Source organism: Martes martes (assembly GCF_963455335.1).
Source record: "Martes martes genome assembly, chromosome: 1".
Lineage (NCBI taxonomy): Eukaryota > Metazoa > Chordata > Mammalia > Carnivora > Mustelidae > Martes > Martes martes.
In genome coordinates this window covers 195,425,260-195,441,488 of record NC_137888.1, presented here as the reverse complement: position 1 = coordinate 195,441,488, position 16,229 = coordinate 195,425,260, and the positions used below count along the sequence as shown (strand labels likewise).

Here is a 16,229-nt window from a genome sequence, read left to right as displayed (position 1 = left end):
ACATGTTACATCTGTAAAATAATTCAGAGCAAAAAGTTAAATAGGCATAAGGGGAAAAAAAAAAAGAGCCTAACTTACGCTAATTAGGAAACTAATTAAACTCACATGTAAGATATAAAAAACTTAAAACCCCAACTGGCAGACCAACAGTCTCCTTACCTGTTCTTCTGGAGCTCAGAGGGTTGCCTGGCAGCCTGTTGTCTGTTCAGTACAGAACTCAGCCCAGCTCGTTGTTTGTTTCCGCAGACTGCAATACCCACACAATTAATCCACAGCGAACTTCCTCTGAAAACTAGAAGTGCTTATGTTAAATACACAGAAACTTTTGGTTAAATCTACTCCTTTTAAACAACAACAACAAAACAACGCCTCCTACTCCACTTTCCTATTCTTTGTCTAAAAACCATGTTTTTTCCTACCATTAAATTATTATTTAAGTAAACTTAAATACAGTACTATAAAAGATTGCTAGTTTTCCGGAGCGCCTGGGTGGCTCAGTGGGTTAAGCCTCTGCCTTCAGCTCAGGTAATGATCTCAGGGTCCTGGGATTGAGCCCCGCACCGGGCTCTCTGCTCAGCAGGGAGCCTGCTTCCTCCTCTCCCTCCGTCTCTCTCTGCCTGCCTCTCTGCCTACTTGTGATCTCTGTCAAATAAATAAAGTCTTTAAAAAAAAAAAAAGATTGCTAGTTTTCCAAGATTAGCACTTATCAATTCCACTTTCTAGTGTGTAGTACAAAAATATCTACATAATTTTCAATTCCTAATAATACAGACTATGCTAAACTAATTTTCATATTATAGAAGAAAAAATAGTTTTCACAAAATATAAAACGACTTTCCTTCTTGGCTAAAACTATAACTGAAACAGAGACAGGTGCCTGAAGTCATCAAAGCTAGCTGACAAGAATTCAAAACTTTATTTGCAAATTAACACAAGGTAGGCTCAATGCAAGTGAACAGTTACTGATATCTCTTTCAGAGGGGCAAAATTTCTAGCACTGTGTATGAAAACCATTCTGATTTATATTCCAAAGTGTGGGATGGGGGCAAGGGCAGAAGGAGGTTGTTAATTTTAATTGTTGTGTTTAAACTGTTGAGAAAATAAATGAGCTAGCTGGTGAAAACATGCATTCAGGAAAAACATCATCATCAAGATAACTCAAAGCACACACCCTACACCATTTACATGTTTCTCTTCACTATTTTCTTGTAAGTGGTGAGATTATAAATGCAGTACTATTCTCTACTAAAGCATAAAGGATAAAAAGGAAGTCAATTCAGTTGTCTAAACTCACGTTAAATCCCTCCACAATGGTCATGTGCAGATAAGCACGAGCTCAGCTGCATCGGGTTTGAACCTTCGTGGCCTCAGCCAGACGACAAGAGACACAACCCTCAGTCCTCACTGACCAGGAAAGCCGGTGCTTGCAGAGGCCTAATGTCAAATCTAACTACCAAAAGTCATGAACTTACTTCAAATTCCTCTCAAAACAATGTTTCAAGGGAAAAAAACAATAAGCCATTCAAACAGCAGAGTGATACTCTTACCCGAAGCTTTAAAGAAATGTCAAATTCAGACTGCCAGTTAGTTAGACTTCAAAGAGCCACCTTAATGAACAGTCTGGTCAAGAAAGTTTTCCTGACTTTAACAGATACTGTGGTGGGAACTAAATATCATGGAATCTGGGCCTTTTTGGAAATGGAGTCATCTGTGAAGCAAACGAATAACCCCACAAAACAGACCTCAGTGCCAAGGGGCTGCCCAGCCAACCCTGCAGTTTCAGAGGGATATTGACGGACTGGGGTGAAGTACAAGGAGAAAATAACTTTTCTACTTTACTCCAATGATGAGTGATGAACTTTAACACACAAGCATTTTTCCTTTTGCTCACTTCCCCCTCAAATAAATGCTTTAATGCTCCTATCACTCCCATTCTCAAACATTTGCTTAGTGCCATCAGGAACTACACCCTGTGCTGCACTTTCACATATATGAACTCAACTGCCAGGATGATTTAAAAAAGAAAAAAGATATCTTTTTTTGTTTCATTAAGTAACGGAGATTGGTGGATCTAAAAGTTGGGAGACACTTCAACAGGTGGCACCTCGTCCAGCGGTCCTCATAGTTTTGTGGTTATCTACCCACTATTCTCATGCCCCAACACTTCCACAAGGAACACCTCTCCATTAACCCAGGGTGCTTCTCTAGCACATTCTTCTCCACGCATCCTTGAAGAGGAAGTTGTCCATTCCCTGTCAAACAACATCAGTGACACAGTGACAAAGAGTTCCCAGGAACACCTTCTGGGATAATCTGTTCCACTTCTGAGCTGCTTCACCATAAAGTGTATCCTTCAACTGCCCCAAGTTCCAAAGCCTTCTACCCAGAGGTGTTTCCCACGCGTCTGCACCCCCGTTCACACAAGAGCCCTTCACACAGCCAAAAGAATGAACAGTCCTTCCAAAGATGGGTCCTAAGTTCCCTCACCATCCTGGTCTTCCTGTGAAACACAGTTCAGTTTATCTGTATTCCAACAGAACACAAAAAGATTTAGTTAAAGCCTTAAAATTATTTGATTTCGGGGTGCCTGGGTGGCTCAGTGGGTTAAAGCCTCTGCCTTCGGCCCAGGTCATGATCCCAGGGTCGTGGGATCGAGCCCCGCATCGGGCTCTCTGCTCCGCGGGGAGCCTGCTTCCTCCTCCCTCTCTGCCTGCCTCTCTGACTACTTGTAATCTCTATCAAATAAAATAAATAAAATCTTTAAAATAAAATAAAATAAAATAAAATTATTTGATTTCACTTTAAATAGCTTGCTACTTACACACGGCTAGGCAAAATATTTCAAAGCTAAGTCTGCTCAGTTAATTAGACTTTGAGCCTGAGATCGTGGTAATCAGACTTCATGGAACAAAGAACTCTTCCTTTCTCATGGTGTTCCTCTGAAGTCAACCAATCACAGTACTACAGAGATGCCTTCCCTAAAAGGGCATATAATAGCCAATGGTTACATGAACAGGTGGCTCAACATCACGAATCTTTAGGGAAATGAAAATCAAAACCACAAGGAGATATCACCTCACACGTGCTAGAATGGCTAGTACCAAAAAGACAAGAAAGAACAAGTGTTGGTGAGGGTGTGCAGCAAAGGGAACCTTTGTGTACTGTTGGTGGGAACATGAACTGGTGCTGCCATTTTGAAAAGTATGGAGGTTCCTCAAAAAATGAAAAATAAAACTACCATACAATCCAGCAACTCCACTTCTAAGTATCTGAAACAAAATCACTACTGTGAAAGATCTCTGCACAGTACAGTCCACTGCAACATGAGTCACAACAGCCGAGATATGGAAGCAATCGATGTGCCCATTGATGGATCAATGGATAAAGAAAATGTGGTTACACATCTACAACAGAATATTCTCCAGCCATAAAAAGGAAGGAAATCCTGCCATTTGCAACATGGATGGACCGTAAGAGCAGTGTGCTAAAGGATATAAGTGAAAGACAAATGCTGTACGATCTCACTTGTATGGGAATCTAAAAAAACCAAACTCATAGATTCAGATTCAGACAGATTCGTGGCTGCCAGAGATGGGGAGGCAAAGTGGGGGAGGGGGTGTGGTGGACAAATGGGTAAAGGTGGTCAAAAGGTACAAACTCCCAGTTACAGGATAAGGAAGTCCTGGGGATGTAATGTACAGCACGTAACTAGATTAACAACACTGTATTGTATATTTGAAAGCAGCTAGGAGAGTAGATCTTAAAAGCTATCATCATAAGAAACAAAAATGTATAAATATGTGGGGTGACAGACATTAATTAAACTTACTGTGGTCATCACTTTGCAATATAAACATATATCAAATCACTATGTTATACACCTGGGACTAATACAATGTTATATGCCAACTGTATCTCAATAAAACTGGGTGGGGGAAGGAATTTTGGTGTTGATACCCACAGCTACTCTTTAAGTCAGGGTCTTGGTTATTTTCTCTCTCTAGTCCCAGTTCCAAATAGATACTCAATAAATGTCTGGAAGGAAGAGAAAAAGGAATGAGAACTCAACTCTAAAGCTGAGAGATCTGTTTGTGTGAGAAAGGAAAATCTGTGCAGGTCAAGACAACGCCAAGCGCAGAGTAATTAACAACTACAAGCAAACAGGCTGGCGGCCTGTGTAGAAACTCAGAATAAATATTGGGGAAATTAAGTTTCAAGGATGAAATCTAGCCACTGGTACTGAGGAGTTCAAGGCACTGACTTAATCATTATATAACCGGGGGAAACAGTAAAGATCCAGTTATTAGAAACTGTATTACCAAGGTCAAAAAGACTCAACAGTAAGACTGACCTTGAAGCTGCACTAGCAAGTTATTGCCACAGTTAAGTAATTCAAGTCTGCATCTCCTTTGGGGTGAAGATTAGTCCCAGAGTCTGGGAAGAAGCTGGCTATCTTGGCCAGACCTCAGTAAGCATATGAGGTTATAACTGTCGAAGTGGAGAGCTGGAAACGAAAGCCAGAGAAGGAAAAGGAGCCAATTCTCAGGTGATCTAAGTTGGCTGCAGCTTGGTTTGTGATTTTTAAATTTTCAGATTCCCAAGTCTGAGCACTGCCTTTCCAGGAAAAAAAAAATTACCAATCATTTTGCAAAAGCAAAGTACCTTTCAGGAGAAACTAAGAAAAATCATAGGTAGATCCACATCCCCACAACATAAAGGGAAAAGTAACTAAATACACATTCCCACACAGAATGCAATTCTCTTCCTCGGAAATGACCAAAGCACCTTGCGGACCTTCCAGAGGAGGAGCCCTCCAGCCCACCTGCATCTCAGGGCGGGCCCTTCCTCAGTCTCCAGGACTTGGTGCCCTGCCTGGCTGTGGTGAGCACACAGTCTATGGTCTGCAGAATAAAATAAATGGGGATGGTTCTGTCATCTATTCCAATAGAATTCGAGTCTCAACTCTCAATACTTCTCATAATCATCCTTTAATTTTTTTGGAAGATTTTATTTATTTATTTGAGAGAGAGACAGTGAGAGAGAGCATGAGAGGCGAGAAGGTCAGAGGGAGAAGCAGACTCCCCATGGAGCTGGGAGCCCGATGTGGGACCCGACCCCAGGACTCCAGGATCATGACCCGAGCCAAAGGCAGTCGCCCAACCAACTGAGCCACCCAGGTGCCCAATCATCCTTTAACTTAAAGGAGTGCCAAGAAACTAAAATAATTATTAAAAAGCATCTCAACTCTGAAAATGTGCCATGTCTTACCAGTTTAAAAAAATAAAGAATGTATAAAATATCACATAAATAAAGAAAAGAGACCAAAAACTCTTTTCTAAGCAAAAACCTTAACATTAAAAAAAAAAACCTTAACATTTATAAATTCCAACTAAAAACCCATAAGAACCTGCAGTTTTTGCACTTCAATCCATATACTAAATAGACACAGTTAATTATAGGTATCTTTGGTAGTATTTTTTTAAGTTTTTTTGTTTTGTTTTGTTTTTAAAGATTTTATTTATTTATTTGACAGAGAGAGAGATCACAAGTAGGCAGAACAGCAGGCAGAGAGAGGGGGAAGCAGGCTCCCCACCAAGCAGAGAGCCTGACACGGGGTTGGGGCTCGATCCCAGGACCCTGAGACCATGACCTGAAGGCAGAGGCCTAACCCACTGAGCCACCCAGGCGCCCCAAGTTTTTCTTTAAGTAATCTCTACACCCAACCTGGGCTCACAACCCTTAGATCAAGAGTTGCATGCTCTGCTGACTGAGCAGGCCAGGCGTCCCACTTAGGCAGTACTTTTTATTTGTGACATAGCCATTACATCTGATGCACTACGTAACACATAAAAGTCCATTTTAAAATAAATTACTTTAAAGTGGACTTAGTAGATACATGACACACACTGGCTGTTCCACTGCACTACTGAAATGCCTGCTACATTCACAGCAGTTACCTACAAAACACGTGATCTCTGCGTGCTGGCACCAAATGTCTACAGCTCCGAGGACTAATTCTAGGCTGATCGCTTAGTACACAAACCTTCTCCACCCTCGTCCACTCCATCTACTTAGCTCTGACCATTCTGAGCATCTGCTCCATACAGGTCCTTTTATTCGAGGTACATCTAATTACAACATGCTACAAAGTTATTGTGACATTAGATTAGTGTTTAAAACAGATACAAAGACAGCCAAAGAAAGAAAAAAAAATGATCCCATTTGGGAAGAACTGTGAAAATGGTGTTAACGACTAAGACACAAAAAGTGAAAAGTATGAATAGTAAAAGCATAATCGAATGTACATCAACTTTGTAACTTTTCTTATTTATAGTTAAAATCAAGGAAAGAACAGAAAACCATTTCATCACAATAAAGCAGCGTAAGAGACAGCAGCATCATAAATCAAAGCTGTAAAAAAAGAAAAAAGCAATTACTCTATGCTCATTACAAAATACTACACTAGAAAAAAATACAGTCAAGATTGTAATTTGCTCTTATAAAGCAATCACTCACCATACATACAGTCTTTGCCTACAAACGAAGGAGCTAAGAAGAACACTCTTAAGCAGAGTTTCCAAAAGAAAGGTTTGTTCAGAAGACATTAATGCAGAGAGAGGGAAAAAAACCTCAATTTGCTAATTAGCTGAAACTGTCTGCCAATTCAACTGGGAAATGGTGCATTAGAAAAAATACCTACCACAAACAACTTGTTAATAGAGTCACTGCATTTATAACTAAAGAGATCATACACAACTGTACCACTGGATAACAAAATAGAAGAAAAAGATGTTTCTTTTAACAAAAGTAATCCAGCTAATAAAGGATGAGGGAATGACAGACTCTCTAATAAAATCAATTAATGGATCTAAGTGTTGACCACCAATAGCAGCTTACATCAATCGCAAAACAAAAGACAACCTGAGGGGCACATGGATGGCTCAGTCGGTTAAGTGTCTGACTTCAGCGCAAGTCATGCTCTCAGAGTCCTGGGGTCCTGGGATTGAGCCCTGCATCTGGCTCTGTGGTCAGCTCTCCCTCTTCCTCTGTCCCTCCCCCTCCTCAAGCTCTCTCTCAAATAAATGAAATCTAAAAAAATAAATAAATAAAATAAGACAACTGGAAACATTATGTGTCCCCTGAAGGACGAATACAACACCAACTATGAAAAAGTCCTGGGGGAAAAAAATCAAACCAGAATTGGATGGAACTTCTAGATCCAACAGAGAAATCAGAAGAACAGGATAAGTGTCACCCTGTGATCTCAACTTTCACTTCACGCCATACATAAAAACTCAAAATGAATCAAAACCTAAATGTAAGAGCTAACAGTACAAAAAAAAGAACTAGAATTACAGAACATCTAGGAAAAAATAGAAGAAAATCTTTTCAACCTGGGATTGGCAAAAAAATTTTTTTAGATATGACCCCCCCAAAAGGCACAAACAATAAATAAAAATTCAATAAACTGTATGAAAGTTTAATTAAGCCTTTTTGCTTTTCAAAGATTCTATTAAGCAAAAAACAAGTCACAAACTGGAGGAAAAAACCTGCAAAACATGTATCTCATCAAGGATTTATATACAAAAACTCTTACAAGGGCGCCAGGGTGGCTCAGTCGGTTAAGCCACCAACTCTTCCTTTGGTTCAGGTCAGGATCTTGGGGTCGCATTGTGTCCTGGCTCCCTGCTCAGCAGGGAGTTGGCTCCCCACCACCCTCTCTTTCCCCTGCCCCTCCCCCACTCTTGTTTTCTCTCTCTCACTCTAAATAAATAAATCTTTTTAAAAAAAGAAAAAAAAAAAACACCAAACTCTTACAACTCAATAAATGATCTAATTTTTTTAAATAGGCAAAAGATGTGAATAGACACTTTAACAAAGAGGACGTATGAATGGCAAACAAGCACATAAAAAGATACTTCGTTAGTCATTAAGAAAAGCCAATTAAAACGTCAAGGAAATATCTTTACATACCAACAAAAATGGGTAAAGCCAAAAACTAACAATAGCTAGGGTTCACAAGAGACTGCAGCTCTCACACAGTGTTGGTGCAAATGGAAAATGGTACGGCCACTCTGAAAACAGTTTGGCAGTTCCTTAAGATCTTCTTCGAAGCTGTATGTTTAAATATAGTTACCATACCACCCAGTAACTCCACTCTTGGGTACCTACCAAAGAGGGATGAAAACATAACCATACAAAGACGTTTACACAAGTGTTCACTGCTATGAGCAGGAAACAACCCAAACGTCCATCAATTAGTGAATGGATAAACAAAATATGGTGTATCTACACAACGGGATAATTCTCAGCAATAAAAATGAGTGAACTACTGATACATGCAATAGCAGGGATAAATTTCGAAAACATCATAAAATGAAATATGCCAGACAGATAAGACTACATACTGTGATGATTCTATTTACAACAAATTTGTAAAGGCAAAACTGTAGAGAAAAAAGCTTATAAGGGGCACCTGGCTGGCTCAGTCAGCAGAGCATGCAACTCTTGATCGCAGGGTTGTGAATTCGAGCCCCAAGTTGGGTGGAGAGATTACTTAAAAAAATAAAATCTTAGGGGCGCCTGTGTGGCTCAGGTCATGATTCCAGGGTCCTGGGATCGAGCCCTGCATCGGGCTCTCTGCTCAGCAGGGAGCGTGCTTCCCTTCCTCTCTCTTTGCCTACTTCTCTGCCTACTTGTGATCTCTGTCAAGTAAATAAAGAAAATCTTAAAAAAAAAAGACCTCTCATTTAAATATAAAAATAATAATAAAAAAATCTTAAAAGAAAAAAAAGCCATCAGTGGTTGCCTGACACTAGGGTAGAGGCAGGGGTTATTGGTAACTAGTCACAAGGTCATGGGGCGGGAGCGGGAGGAATGGAAGTGTTCTAAAACTAATTTCTGGTGACAGATGTTTGTATCAACTTACTAAAACTCAATAGTATCAACATGGGGAGAGGGGTTCTATACCACCTAAACGGGTGCATATAAATATCAAGATTCCAGAAACTTCAGTTTTTATTAAATCCTCAGGTCATCCTGAGTAGAAAATCTCTCACATTCACACATCCTGAATCCAACAGAAAGTGGGTGGCAGCTCATACTCTGTGCCCCGCAGTGAGCAGCTCCTCACTTTTAATATGGGAACCACACTACTGCACCAGCAAAGGAAGGAAATGGGTATAGAACAGAAGATCATTACCTGTTTTAAACTGTTTAAAACTACCTATTTTACATGTCACTGCCCAGCTTATTCTTTGAAAGGTTCAAATATTACTTGCACTATGTATTGTGCTATTTCTGAATTATAACAAAAGAGAATTACTGTTTCAAATTAACTCCACATTCAGTAGTTGTAAGGTATTTTCCCCAGTTTAATTTGCATATAGTAAGTGCTCATTTAAGCACCTCCTGAAATGGCCTGTATCCAATAACTGAGGCAAAACCTGAATGCAGGTCCTAAGGGCCCTAAGCCCCACAGTTCAAGACCACTGAGCTACCAAGAACCCAATAGCCACTGGGCTCAAGAGCCCACAAAAACTCCTCACCTAGTCAGCACCAGCTTGCTAAACCTGAAACAGGAATTTTCAAGAGTCTCCTCTCTTCCCCAAGATGTTATTAAATACACAAACAACAGAAAAGTAAAGTCATTCAAGTGTAATTTAATCAGGATTGTCATTTATAGATAGATTTCCAGTGCTTGGTTGTTTGTATGTGTGTGTTCATTTTGGGGGGATCTTAGCCCAAAATATTTTACAAAAATATGATATTACATTTTCATTCCAGAAACAGAGCTATTCTTTTTATACCATAGTTTAAAAAGAAAAAAACTCTATAGGTTCTGCAATAGCCAATACCACAAATCAAACTGTAATATTCACATAGAGAAGAACTTAAAATAGTGATAATGCCAGCAGGATATTTAATAATATTTTTTAAATTAACTGATTTTTACATGCAATAAAAGGGTATTGTGGTTTAAAAAAATCACAATTTAAGAGATAAATACTGAATTATTTACAGAGTGATATAATACTCAACATTTGCTGTAAAATGATGTAGTAAGAGAAACAAAATTGTTTCTATCTGTCAGAAAGGAAAGTGTATACAAAATAAGCCAGCCATGTGGTGATAACTGTGGAAACCAAGTAAAGGGATTTTCTGTTTCTGTACATGTTTAAACACTGCCATAATAAAAAGTAAACCATGAAATAAAACTACAGTGATAAATCAGCCTTCTTAGGGGTTACAACAAAGCAGCAGCAGCATCCCCATTAACTGCCTTAAACACAGAAATAAACAGAGTGCATGCTAAGTGACATCACGATACTATCATGACACTCATGGTGCTACTACTCGACTGGAGCACGGGCTGCATTCTGCACCATGAGAGCGGATTCTCATGACGAATATCCAAAACTACATTGTACTATATCCAAAACACAGTCTGTATTTGAGAGAACTTTCTGGAAAAAAATCAATGATATTAACAAGTACGTACTGACTAAAAGATCATCACTGTTACCTGGATATTTCCAATTTCTGACAATTCTTTTATTGAAACACCTATTCTTTTAACAATGTATGTTGAAGCTAGAACAGTAAGAGAAAAAAACTGGTCTATCATTGGAAATCCATCTTTTGAAGTCATAATAGGGGATTTTTAACTGAAAGGAAGCACTATCACCAACTGCTAGGTCACACTTGGGTAATAAAATAGAAATTCATGGTTCCTCCTGTTTTAAGCTCTCATAGCATCAGACATTTTTCCTTCATAGCACTCAAGGGCATTTCTTTCTTCTTTTTTTAGTGAATTGCTTTTAATGACTTAGGTAGTTTTATCTTGATTTTCCTTCTTAATTATGGAAGATAATCAAGTGGCTGATTCCTGAGATTTTGAGACAAACTTCTTTCTCACTCACATACAAAAAAGAAATGCTGGATCTTGAGTCCCTCCAGCTTTCAGCAGCATGCTCCCTCACTCGGACCACCTGGGACACCCGACTTGACCCAGTCACTAAAGGCATCTGCTAAGCTGAAGCAATCCGTCCCTGGTACCAAAATGGGTCAAAGGGAGGGACAAAAGGGGCTGCAACCGTCTCAGTTTGAAGTCTCCCAGACAACAAGGGGCTCAAAAGCGCAAAGGTGTTCATCGTTTGCTGAGGCAAGGGACAGTTAAGTCAGATGTGTTGTGACTTACTAAAATGCAATACTGGTACAGAGTAATGATTTTTTTTTTCTTTCAATGCAAATTCAGATTTTTTTGTGTTTCTGAAAAGTCAGAGTTTTTTTGTTTCTAAATTCTTGGGAGTAGAGATGAATGCAGTCGGGTCACTTTGCCTATCAATCAGGAAAAAACATACTGCATATGGTTCCGTACTTTGAGGGCCGGAATGCCAGTTGAGAAAACCTCACAATGACATTAAGAGGACAGATGATGACTACTAAATACTCCAGAGAGACTGTACCCATGATGGGAGTAAAGCACAGGGAGGCCACAGTTAAAAGCCAGGTACAGAATGAAAATGTAATTTGCACAATGGGGAAGATGAAGACAGTTCCAGGCGAAGGATAAGAGTGAAGGCACGGGAATGGGAGAGTGCAGTGTGTGTGTCACATGCAGTGACAGGTCAGTTTGGTTTGGTTTTAGGGCTTTAGGACAAGTAACAAGACAAGACCGGGAAGTTAGGTTGGGGCGAGCCTAGAGGTATTACTTATCACGAGTCTGGACTTCAACCTGAAGGAAATATGGGCACACTCAAGGTCTGTGACCAGGGTTCAGTGATGTGAAAGTAAGTGGAGTACACATACAGAGAGATTGACAGTGACGCTCAGGATGGAGGAGAAGAGCCAAGAAGCTAATTCAGGCGATGCTTCCTTAGTAATTCTTTTTTTTTCCCCTTAGTAATTCTAAGAAGACCACAAATACATGAGGAAGTGACAGGAAAGAAATACTTCATTTATAGAACACATCTATAATTCACAAAGGACTTTTGTTTAAATGATCTCGTTTTACCGTCAGAACAATTTGTAAAGCAGAACGGGTCATTTCACATGTAAGAAATGCAGCTTAGGACATTTCATGACTGTCCCTCCGGGTTTCTGTGACCCACTCTAACCACACACTGTAAGCTCTCTGAGGGCACTGCAGGGACTATGCTGATTTTTGTCTGCCCAGTAACCCTGCTGCTTTGCGAAGAGCCCTGCTTGGTGCCTGACTCCAGGAAATACTCACTACATATGTGGTGGCCAAGCCAGCAGATGAAGAGCACACTTCTTCTTCCACTCTTGTTTCAACCAAAAATGTTTTTTATTTGTTGTGGTTTGTTTTAAGTGATTATTCTGACAATGAAATGGCCTCCGCAATTACAATACTTCTTTTTGGCACTGAGACAAAAAGACTTCTTTTTCCCTCAGGTAGGAAAAAGAAGAAATGCACAAAAGGGAATGGCAGGTTCTCTGCCACCTTCCCAGTAGTGTCAGAAATTCATTCCGGGATGCCTGGGTGGCTCAGGGGGTTGAGCCTCCGCCTCCAGCTCAGGTCATGATCTCAGGGTCCTGGGATTGAGCCCCACATCGGGCTCTCTGCTCAGCAGGGAGCCTGCTTCCTCCTCTCTCTCTGCCTGCCTCTTTGCCTACTTGTGATCTCTGTCTGTCAAATAAACAAACAAAATCTTAAAAAAAAAAAATGCATTCCAAGTGATATATTACTAAGGATACAAAAAAGGGTAACATTTGGTAGTTATTTTTTCAAAAATGTTCTATTTTCTTGCAGAATGAACTGGACACTAAATAAACAACCACATGCATGAACACAGTGCCGAAGTAAGAAACTCTGGCCTAGGACGCTTGTGCCAAAAAGAAAATGCTCCACAGAATAACAGAAACACATCAAAAGAACAAAGAAGTGAGCGTGACAGGGCTCCTACTGGCCAAATTTGGGATAATTTACACATCAATATAAAGTAATGAGAATAACAAAATTATAGCTCATTGAATAAAACAGAAAAAATGAGCCCATACAGACATAAATTTATAATAAATAAACTGAAAGCTTGATGAGGAATGGGATAGGTTTGAAGTACCTACCCACAAAATACTAATTACAAAATACTCATTAATTACAAATAAGATCTAATGAGACATAGCACCATTTCTGTGATATTCCTGCCAAAGATTCATAACCTGAGTTTATTCTTGAGAAAACATCAAACAAACCCAAACTGAGGGATATTCTATAAAATAACAGGCCCATATTTCAAAAAAAAAAAAAAAAGCCAAAAAACAGACCCAATTTCGAAACACATCAAGATCACCAAGACCATGAAAATCAAAAGAAAGGCTGAAGAAAACTCGCCAATTCAATGCAAAGCATGATCCCTATGTTCCTTCTGCTCCCACCAGACGCGGTAGGGCGGTGTGGGCTGGAGAGGGGAGGCTGCCCCACGGCAACTGGTCAAAGCTGACTGTGGTCTGAGGAGTACTTGTGGCTATGCCATCCTCACTGTGCAGGGGGATGTCCGTACTGTATGACACCCACACCCGGGTATCCTGGAGAGATATGCATCAGAGGGGCAACCTACTGCCAAAGGCCAAAGGGACGGGATGGTTCTCTCCTATTCTTACAACTTTGGTCTGTTTTCCACAGCTTCAGTACCTTTTAAATGTTTTAAAAATAGTCTCTCCAAAGTGAACATAATAATCTTCATACATACATACATATTCTTTCCAACACAGTGTTCTCCTTGTAGGAAGAGTACAAAAGGAGTGTCGCACCGGAGTACTAGGGAAATACTGTGAAATAACACTGCGTAACAAAACACAGAAGCAGAAACAGGGTTTACACACGGGAACCCCAACTTCAAACTCCAGTTCATCACATACAAATTCACGACCCAGAAGATTTTTTACCCTTCTAGGTCTTAATATCCCAATCTATAAAGTAGGAATGCCGCCTTTTTATGCAGAGTGGCTCTGAGGATGAAATGAGATGGCGTGTTTGAGAATGCCTTGCAGGTTATAAGCACTCAAAATGCTCTCTGCTGCTCCAAGCAATCTATCTACTCTCAAATTGTGTCTAGTTGGGAAGTTCTGTACTTCAGTAAGCCTGAGAAGTAGGCTTACTATACCAAACAGCTTTTCCAGCTAAAGGGATATGAAAGATCCCTTTATACCAATACCCTTGCTTTCCGGGTCAGCAGAGGTGAGCCGCTTCCCACCCCAGAGAAGCCAGCGCTGGTCTGCAGCTCCAAGCACTGGCACACACGCTCACTCATCCTCGTGGAACTCTGACGCAAACAGTATCTTAACTGAACAGGTGAAGAAACCAAGCCTCAACCAAGATTAATAAACTTATTCAGAATTCTTTCAGACTCCAAAATTCATGAGATTTTCCACTAAATGCCATCTTTTTATTTCCAAACATGATTAAGAAAGACGCCACATGCATATGTTTAAAAGCTTTTCTGTATCCTACGCACTCAAGCTATGAGTCCCTTACTCCCACAGTGCCCAAAATTTAAAACAGAAACTATTTAACCCCTAAGTCTCTGTCCGTCAACATCCTCAGCAATGTATAATAATCTTATTCACTCCCCATCCCAGACTTATTTAAGATAGGAGAATCAGCCACAGTGCTAAATATGGTAAATTTCTTAAAACGTCCTCCCACCTTCCTACCTAGTTTCTTTTATTCCCACTTTTTTTTTTAAGAGGAAGCATTTTTTTTAAGATTTTATTTATTTATTTGACAGACAGATCACAAGTAGGCAAAGAGGCAGGCAGAGAGAGAGAGAGGAGGAAGCAGGCTCCCCACTGAGCAGAGAGCCCGATGCGGGGCTCGATCCCAGGACCCTGAGATCATGACCTGAGCTAAAGGCAGAGGCCTTAACCCACTGAGCCACCCAGGTGCCCCTATTCCCACTTTTTTAAAAGTTTATTTATTTATTTATTTATTTTTAAGTAATCTCAACAACTCAATATGGGGCTCGAACTCACAACCCAGGGATCAAGAGTCGCATGCTCTTCCGATTGAGCCAGCCAGGCACCCCTTGTTCCCACGTTTGGTGCAAGGTTCTTAACCTGGAGTCCTACGGTCCATCAAGAGAACACAGCGGTCCATGAATTTGTGTGAAAGGAAGTTATTTCCTGTTTCCATTAACCTCAAACTGAAATTTAAGACTGCCTTCAAACACAAATGTAGGCAATCAATCACAGCAACATTACCAGTAACTGTAACTGTGTCACCACAGAAAGAAGAGATATTCTTATATTACATTACAGATGTTACAGATACATACAACTAATTTCCTCTGTAATCCTATGGATTGCATTTACTTAAAACCATTAATCTCAGAACAGATCTACAGGATTCACTAGCTTACCAAAGGGGTCCATGAATACCAAAAAGCTTAAGAACCCCTGGTTTTGAACAATAAGGTTGTTAATCTGCAGAGAATTTGAGAGAACAAGGTGGGGGGGGAGGGCAGAGCTTGATGCTGGATAATATAATCCTTTACTCTGTGAATAAATTTGGCTTTTAAACACATGAGTGTTTCATTCAACAAATATTTTATGGTTCCTAGACTACGCTCTACTGTGTAGCAGCTACAAAGATAAAACATTATCCCTTTGCCTCAAACTAGTGGGAAAGAAGACAAAAACAAGTAACAAGGTAAAGTAATATAAATACTAAACAAGCAGGACAATAGAAACCTTTGAACTCTAACAATGGATTCTCTCATTCTTACCAAACAAACCAACAAGGCACATCAGGAAGGGGAGAAGCAGCAGAAAACTGTTCTAGCTCTCAGTTACTCCTACAGCCTGGAGCACACGGGGGAAGGCAGACGGAGACAGGTATCAAAGGGGGCAGCTGGGAGGTGACTGCACACTGCCGTCCACCCAGGGGAGAATGGCTCGTGGGTCCTGATTCAACCCTCTGTGGAGCTGGTAGGCCCTTTCTATTCCTGAAATGCTTTTGGGAAAGGAAATTATATAAGAAATTTGCTTAAAATTTTTTACACAAAGTAAATAGGAAAAATACACAAGGGTTGGTAAGTGGAGCCATGTTTCAAAGTAGGATGCCATTCACTTAATTTGTACAACCAAAATATAGGATGTCCATCTAATGACATTTTATTTATGGCACAGTATTTGCTTTACAGTAGCTGAGTCTGGAAGAGGCAAATGGGCCTTTCTCTGTGTAAGTAGAACCTAACTCATAAAAC

The 16,229-nt window shown here is 40.1% G+C and overlaps 1 protein-coding gene across 2 annotated transcripts in view; it reads right to left on the bottom strand.

Annotated features, from left to right (window-relative positions):
• Positions 1-16,229, bottom strand: part of SFMBT1 (Scm like with four mbt domains 1) — a 120,551-nt gene that overhangs the window by 72,332 nt on the left and 31,990 nt on the right. Inside the window, exon 3 of one of the 2 annotated variants that reach the window (XM_080812245.1) lies at positions 160-292. The exons of the other annotated variant lie outside the window; for it this stretch is intronic. The gene's annotated coding sequence lies outside the window, so the exon portion shown is untranslated. The remainder of the gene's footprint in view (positions 1-159; positions 293-16,229) is intronic. 2 annotated transcript variants of the gene reach the window in all.